The sequence below is a fragment of the Hipposideros armiger genome, unplaced genomic scaffold, assembly GCF_001890085.2.
Source record: "Hipposideros armiger isolate ML-2016 unplaced genomic scaffold, ASM189008v1 scaffold_953, whole genome shotgun sequence".
Classification (NCBI taxonomy): Eukaryota; Metazoa; Chordata; class Mammalia; order Chiroptera; family Hipposideridae; genus Hipposideros; species Hipposideros armiger.
The window spans coordinates 357301-363922 of NW_017732303.1; the positions used below are offsets into that span (position 1 = coordinate 357301).

Sequence of the window (6622 nt, forward strand, 5' to 3'; positions counted from 1 at the left end):
CTGGGGAATTGCTGAGTTTCCTCGGTCTATAGGTTATTGCTGTTGCTATTGTTTTAAATCAGATTCAGAGAGTTTGGGCTATTTTTTGGGGGGGGGGCTTATTTTGGAATATAAGATGATATTTTATCTATTTAGTTTTTTTTCCTTCTTTTAGTGTAATTTCATTGTCTGTAGGGATGTTATTCTGCTCCTTTTTTTCTCACAGTAATTTTGTATAAAATTCAATTGTGTAATTTATTTGCTTGCCCATTATTTAAGTGAGATGAGTATTTCTATACTAGTGGAGGAGGCAAGAACTTTCCTAAATTCTTGGCTCTACAGCTCTCTCCTCTGTGTTTTCATAAAGCACTCCTCGACCCCACCCCAACCCCAACCCCAGTAATTGCACCTGCTGTTTTTTTCACCCTCTTGTTCCTGACCAGCTCAATTCTACTGCTGGCAGTTTCTCTTTAATGTGGGCTTTGTCCTTTAAGAAAACTTTGGTCACTTAGAATTGACAATTTATAGGATTCAGACTGCTCCTGTCCTTCTGATCTTATTCACAACTTAGGGTCTGTAAAGCTGCATCCAGTTTTAGATGTTGTTCTCAGATTGGCCTTGTGTACTGATATGAACACCCTGTGGAGACAAGGGTTATCAGGAGTTAGGGCCCCTCCTGCCTGAGTGGGGGTGGGCGCTGAAGCATTACAGAAATATTTAGAGAAATGACATGTTCTGTTGCAGTTAGAATCTAGTCTCTGATTTGGACTATCCAAAGGTTGGAGGTCCTCAACAGGCGATTGTCTACTCTTTGACAGAGGCATCATGGGAGGTCATGAACAGCATGTGCTCGTCCAGCCAAGCCAGGCTGCTGATGTGGTGGAGCTGGTGTGCATCTTGGATCTTGACCCTGGTCTTGGGGTCACTCAGGTTGGGTCACTCAGGTTCCAGATGTACACCATCATGTCCATGCCACCCAAGGCAAAATGCTCATTGTCTAGTGACCAGGCCAGGCAGACGATTTTTGGATAGTGTCCTTAAAAATGTGGTTCTCCAAGTAGCCATCAGTGACACTGAAGACCGTGACCACCTTGCTGGCGTCACACACTGAGAGGAAGGCATCCTGGTGGGAATATGAGAAGTCAGTCACAGGGAGCTGCCCTCATCCTCCAGGGTGGTGCCCAGGATGGAGTATAAGTGGACGTTCCTGTCCACGCCCCCAACAGTCACTGTGTTCCTGCCGTGGTGCACCGCCACCACTAGGGCTTGTAGCTGGGGTTGTCAATGCTGGAGCACTTCTGACCCTTTGGCAGACCATGTGCCCATGCACACAACCACCACGTGTTCTCCAGGGCCAAAAGCCATGCACTTTGGTTGAACGTCCGGTTTCATGACTCCCTGTCTGCTATAGTCCTGATGCGTGAGGTTGGTATGTATCACCATGTCATTGGTGCTGCAGCTCATCAGCTGCTTGGATTCGTCCACAGTCATCCTGGCCCCCTGGTTCATGTGGCCCTTGCCAGCAAAGGAGTCATTCTCCCATCTCGGAATCCCAGTAATTAATGTGTCATCATGGCTCCCAAAGTAGATGTAGGACTTACTGCCGTTTTCGTGCACTGTCAGGCACTGAATTGATTTGCTGTGACCATTGATGACCTGTAGGGGTATGCTGGGGTTGTTTTTGTCCAGGTAATTGAAGTACCACACAGGGAGATGCTGAAGAGGTGGTCCTTCTGCCACAAGCAGCCCAGCTGCCAGTCCAGAATGTTGGAGACCATGGTAAATGTGCTGACAACAGAGTTTACATTGATGTCCCCAATTTTAGAGGTTTTGTCTCCAGAAGCAGAAAGCAAATGGGGCTATCAGGACTCCAACTAATAGCATAAATGCCTATATCATGAGCCTTCCTTGTTCCAAATGCACACACTTTCTTTCCTGTATTTCCATCATAGATGTGTATTTGGCCATCAGCACTGGCCATGGCAAATCTGTTCCCATGGAGAGAGAATTGCACACAGTTGACAAAGGGGCTGTAGTTGCCAATTGTAAACTTGACCTTGAAATGTGGCCCCTCAAAGAATGCGTCACAGTTATTGTTGCTGCTGGTCACCAGCTGGTATGGCCTGCTCTGCTTGATGTCCAAGCTGCTGGTGACTTTGTTGTGTCCTGCGATCTCGCCCTTGGAAGAGCCACTGTCCCATGGAAAGATAGCTCAGAATTTCTTCCTCCCTTCCCCAATGGCTACAGTCCTCTTACTATCTTCTGTTCAAGCAATGTCCTTGATCTTCTCAGCAGACGGCAGATACTCCAACTTCAAGAGGTGCTCCTTCTGCATGGTATCCCAGATCCTTAGCTTCCCAGACACATCTCCAGAGGCGGTGTAGAATATGTTGGGTGCATACTTGGCCATCACCACTTGATGGGAGTGCTCTTTGTAGATGTCAGCAAGGGCTGGGTTGTCAATGTTCCTTAGGATGATGCACTTTCCTTTGGTGTAAAGAAAATTGTTGCCCTTGGGTCACCGTCAATGATTTTGGAGATGCCCCTCTCCACCTGGGAGAGGCTGGTGAACACCCTCCTAAGGCATCCTCACCTGCTTGTTACTGTGCAGAGCTCACCAAGACCCTCCAGGGCTGCCCGCACTGAGAATCAGACCTGCCCAGAGGCCCAGCCCCAGACAAGGACCAAAAATGGTGGAATTTGATTCTTATCTACTCAAATTTGAGAGTTTGTGAGAATACCTTGCCACCTAGTTTGTTGTTGATGTTGTCTGTAAGTTTTTGGCTTTCCTACCTTATTTCCTCTGTTTTTATTGGAGGCTTTAGGGAAATTAAAAAACATATGGTACCACTGTCATCTTCCCACAAGGCAAAAGATAAAAAAAAATATTGTGAAAGTTTTCTGAAAGTTGTTTTCATCCTTAAAATGTAGTTAAGAGAATAGTTTAGAGCACTGTCTGGTGGTGGGGCAAAGGTGTAAGGGTCATTTAAAGAGAACGTATTTTCAGACCAAAAGTCGAAGTAGGAAACTCCATAAAATATAACAATTTATTATTAGGTAATTTATTTATGGGAAGATTGGGCCAGAGCAGAAAAATGGACCAGCTGTTTTGTGCAAATTATTCTCTGTAAAGACTCCTGTTACTGGAATGGTTTTATAATATAACTCAGGTGCTACTGATTGACAAGACAAAGGGACAAAAAATTCAGTAGCACCAGGGACCATAACACTGGGTTGCTGATTTTATCACCAGGTTGATATTCAACTCAGTTGTCATTTGGGCCATTACTAACAAAATTATTAACATTTATGATTACATTTTAGGGAATATAGATAATCATTTAAAAGCTTTGATATGCTTACTAAGGACATTGAGATTGGTCAAAGGTCACAGCATGAATGGACACAAAAATGGAGACAGTTTTTGTTCACATTTATAATACATCTATATAATCCAACCTCAGCATCTTTGTAGCCTGCACAATCTTATCCATTCATCTTCCATGGTGTCCCTAGCGCCAGTGATTGGGAGGTAGCCTTCATGCTTTTACCACAACAGCAATACAAGCAGCATAAGAGCAGAGTATGCCTACTAGGCATAAGAGAAACTCCAAAATGGCCAGACTCCATTTCCCAGGGAGAGAAGCAAGCCAGTGACTAAATAAACTAGAGAAGGAAATCTCTTCAGCGTTATCTATAGAATTTTTCATATGGGATAAGAGGTCAGTAATGATAGATTCATAACAAGGAAACCACTTTTCTCATTTGATTTTATTGGTTCAGCAAGAAAATGTTGTCTAGAATCATTTAAGGCAGTTACTGTGAACTGAGCCAAGTCTTGGATTTTTAGCTTGGCACTAATACTGACATACTGGGGTAAGAAAATGGAAACAGGCCACTCCCACCAAGACAAACTACAAATCCAGAAGGACTTCAGAGTAGGTATGTTTGGGGGGCATTCCAGGTAAAGTCTCATAAATTTTGCCTGTTAAGGTAGGAAAGCCCAATGTATAGTGGCCAGTTCACCCATAAGGGATATACAGCCATAAAATTTGTGCCATAGGCACCTGCCTCTGCGGGCCAGAATGGCACCTGCCTTTAAAGATTTGTTCTCTCTTCCTGTCCAATTTAGTGTCTAAAACCTTGTGTATTATTTGACAAGTAGTGGGTGGGAGCCACCCCATGCGTCTATGCCCATGTATGGTGTGGTTACTTCAATCTGTACGAAACAGAACAAACACAGCCAGTCATCCATGTTTAGCACATACCCACGCTAAGCTATCTCAAATCTTATAAGCAGTGGGGATCATAGAAGAGTTAGTGCAATGTCTAAGTAGACCGGAGATATACTTTTAGTAAGTTCAAAATTAAAGGAGGAACTATTAGCCCTGGTCCTGTGAGTCAATCTTCCAAGGTTCTCACGAGCAGCCTGTCCATCCATTGTTCTCAGTCAGAGACATGAAGGGAGAACCATCCAAGGCATCACTTCTGTGCTGGACATGGCAGCAATCTGCAGATCCAGGAGTCAGATTGGTTGAGTATTCCTGTGTAATTGCATCCCAGGAGAGGAAGGCATTCCCTGACACTCTGGTAATGGTTCCCAGGAAGAGCAAATGTTTAGTAGGCATTTGGTAAGAGAGTTCCTCCCCTAAAATTATGACAACAGCAATAGTTTCATCCTTAGTAGTCAAAATGAATGCAGCCTGTGGATTCAGGGCAGGTGGTGCATATGAGGCATGTTGCCCCAAGGTGTGAGGGTGTCAGGGTTATTTGCAATTTGAGTGGGATGGCAGAAGACCATGATAAGCAGCCAATTCCAGTGCCCTTTGGTAGTGGCTGTTGTCTGTTGTACTCATGCACAGAGTGTCTAGACCCAGGCTCCAGCAGGATCAACAGGTACCACTTTAGCAGGCCAAGACATTCCTCACTCTCTGGCAAGAAGTATCCTATCCAACGTTGGGGAAGTTGCCAGTCCAATCCCAATTTAAATGTACCCTCCCCTGGTTTGATGTCTCGAGGAGCTTTGAATAGTAGTTGATGTTAGCCCTTTATCAGCTCAGACATTAAGTCATTGGGCTGTAGCTTTCTTAAGGATGTAGTCAGTAGAAAATTCCTAAGCATTGGTAGGGAGCCAATCCCATGCTTGTATTTATTTTCCTAACTGCCTCGGCAAAGATCTTCACGCACCTGTGCAAGTGGAGGATTGTAAAATGTCACACAGCTGTGCCTTTATAAAATCATGATTCTTTATGGATGGGGACCATACCTTTTTTTATTGATGAGAGCATCTCTTGTGGAGGTTCTAGAGTGGGAGCCAAAGTATCATTTCATAATACTTTGGCCCCAGAATGGCACGTAACTCATTGCCCAAAGGATTTGTGGAGAGAGCACTGCACTGTTGCAAATATCCATGTCATTTCTGCAGTGTAGAGGCTTGGGTGTCAGTTAAAGTGGGTTTTGTAAATAATCCTTCTACCCACCCCTTGCTTGGCTGCTCTTTGGTAAGAGGCTCCATCTGCAGGAGCACTGTATTTATTGTCAATAGTTGTTCTATTGAGGCATATCTGATGTTTGCCCCTTTTTATAATTGGGACTAAAATCCAAGAGGCATTTGCCATAATGCAGTCAATGCCTTCCAGGGTTACTGAAACATCTAACTCAAATGGCAACCCCACCTGTGAGATCCCAAGAGCTTTTATCTGTTTGACCAGCATTTTGCTTTCTCAAAGGCTCCCCAGTCCCATATATTTGTATGTTCCTTCTTAACAATGCAATATAATGGGTGAAGGCATTGAGCCAAATGGGGTATAAAAGTTTACCAATACCCCCGAATTCCCATAAAAGCTTGTACTTCTTTTACATTTCTGGTATGGGATAGACTTACACTATGTCTCTAAGAGTCTTGGAGACAACACACGTCTTATCCAACCATATAACTCCCCCAAACTTTACTGCAGTGCCTGGACCTTGAATTTTCTGTGGATTCACTGCTCTTCCTCTCTGTTGTAGGTGGTCCAGCAAAACATGGAAGATTTTCTGTAGGAGAGGCAAATCTTCACAGGTTAATATAATATCATCATTATAAGGAGTCCATTTCATAGAAGTTGGGAAGGAAAACTGCCAGGCTCTGAGCCACTATCCCATGGCATATGATAAATAGCCTTGAATGAGCACTAGGAAGGTAAACCCCAAGTGGGAAACATATTTTCTAACAGTTTCTTTGCCACTGTGAGGGCATTAGCCTTTTGGTAGAGAAAGACTTCAACCCATCCAGAAAATATACATACAACAAGAACATACTGATAACCCATATTAAGTGGTGTTTGAATGAAGTCCAACTTAAATGCACTAGGGTGGATGAATAAATGCTAAAACTGAGAAGTGGACCTTACTGTGGAGCCATGAAGAACCAAGTGGCCATCTTGGGTTTCTCATAACCCCACAATTTTCTTAATATACAGCCATTGTTTATCTGTCTTAATTTCTCTGGTTCAGGAGCAGAATGTTGTCATGTTACAAGGTCATTAGGGTGTCAAAAGTCTGGCAATGAGGGGTCATTTTTGTAGAAAGAGAATGGGTTTTATTCATGTGCACCTCAATTTTGATGACAGACGTCTTATGCCAGAACATCTCACATTTTCAG

General features: G+C 43.7%; 1 pseudogene; it reads right to left on the minus strand.

Annotated features, from left to right (window-relative positions):
• Positions 1-768: 768 nt before the first annotated feature.
• LOC109375446 (WD repeat-containing protein 1-like) lies at positions 769-6400 on the minus strand (annotated as a pseudogene).
• Between the last annotated feature and the right edge of the window lie 222 nt (positions 6401-6622).